Source organism: Pygoscelis adeliae, unplaced genomic scaffold (assembly GCF_000699105.1).
Source record: "Pygoscelis adeliae isolate BGI_AS28 unplaced genomic scaffold, ASM69910v1 Scaffold121, whole genome shotgun sequence".
Lineage (NCBI taxonomy): Eukaryota > Metazoa > Chordata > Aves > Sphenisciformes > Spheniscidae > Pygoscelis > Pygoscelis adeliae.
Window position 1 is genome coordinate 3,721,767 of NW_008824359.1, and position 1,733 is coordinate 3,723,499.

The following is a 1,733-nucleotide window of genomic DNA, read 5'->3' on the forward strand; positions in this document are numbered from 1 at the left end:
CTCCTCTCCTCTCCTCTCCTCTCCTCTCCTCTCCTCTCCTCTCCCCTCTTCTCCTCTCCCTTTTTTTTTCAGAACAACTTTCTCTGGCATCTTAAAATCACTGTAAAAGTCACCTCTGGGAATAACAGTCCAGGCATCCCTGAGCTTAAGCTCTGCTTGAGAGCAAAATAATGCGATTCCTCTCTAATTGCCATAAACTTAGCGCACTTAGTGCAACTAGATGTCAAAATTTTAAATTCCCTAATCAGGCTGGCATTTAGTTACTCTACCCAATGAGATGGGAAAATGATCTTAAAATAGAAGTAAGTATATAAAGATATGTTTGTATTTCTGAAGATAGAATTAAAGTGTCTTGTTTCATTTGTGAGAGCCTTGTAATTTTTTCTGCAGCTGAATCTGAGGTCTGACAAAGTAGGAAGATGCTCTCTGGGCTGATTAAACCAAGTGAATTTTACAGCCTCAGCGATGAAGGTTGAAGGTCTCCTGACACAGTAATGGTGCACGTTCCATTCCCAAGAGGTGGGAGAGGACTATTTCAGGTTTGCTGAGGGTTGGGGTTTTTATGAAGGGTTTATTGCCACATTGCATTGGTCTGTTCTAAGAGATCCTTCCTCCATGGGGAAAAGCAGCTGACACTGGCAGTTTTCAAGCAAAATTATTTGTAGGACAGAGTAACAAAAGAGACCATTGTGATTTTCTGATGTGACCTCCCTTCCAGGCCTGACAATAGAAATTGTTGCATTTCTGGAACAAACTGCATAAAGCAAGAAAAGAATGAAAGACAAGACACTCTCATCCTACTTGCTTTGTTACTTACCTTAACTCCACTGAATTTGGTGTAAGCCCTATATTCACGGCCCTTGTGAAAAGCACAGATGGAGGTTTTTCAAGATGGTACCCCAAAGTGAATGAAAACTTCTGAAAACGTAGGCCGCAATCTCGTTATTCCCCAAGTCATTGGGGAATTGCCCTATTGCATTGGGCAATAGGCAGAGAGTAGCTGGGAAGGAATATGATCATGAGCAATAAAAACACTCATGAGGAAGGTATAACAGCAGAGAGAAGCCTTGGCAGTAGGTACAGTTCCTGGGAGTTTGTCAGTAATGACAGCCCAAAGGAAACCTGGCTCTTGCAAAGAGGAAACAAACAAAAAACCAAAACAAAATACAGAAGGAACTTGCATAAAGAGGAAAAGGACTAGGCCAAAGGAAAAGGAAAAGGGAGTTTGTTTAAGGACTGGCCATGATGCTCCAACAGATAGAGATGGAAAAATTTTCTAGCAAGGTGGAGGTGAAGACAGCTGGGAATACACTTTCCAGGCTCCTCAACCTCGTCATAGCCTGTAACATTGACAACTAACACCCACGTGTTGAAAAAAAACCACCGTTGTCATCACTGTTTGGATATTTCGCCACTTCCAGCACCTGTTGGTACAAGCATCTCCCCTGCTGTCCTTGGGCTGTAGAGAGCATGGAGGAGGCTGGAGAGCACTTCAAGGAGTGCCTGACAGCAGCTGTGTGCGTGGGTAGCACTACCATGGCATCGTAGTCAGTGCTGGGAAGTGCATTTTGTCTTTCTGTTGTAAGTTCATTTCTCATTCATTCCTACTTGCACAGCATTACACCTCGCTACTCTAATGATTACACAGTCCTTATCCAAACAGAAAAGCACCTCTTAAAACAAATACTCCATCATAGCACAGGGAAAAAATTGTGAGGTTAATTCACCAGGGT

General features: G+C 42.9%; 1 protein-coding gene across 2 annotated transcripts in view; it reads left to right on the top strand.

Annotated features, from left to right (window-relative positions):
- PTCHD4 (patched domain containing 4) overlaps positions 1-1,733 on the top strand; it is an 89,419-nt gene that overhangs the window by 48,861 nt on the left and 38,825 nt on the right. The window lies entirely within an intron of this gene.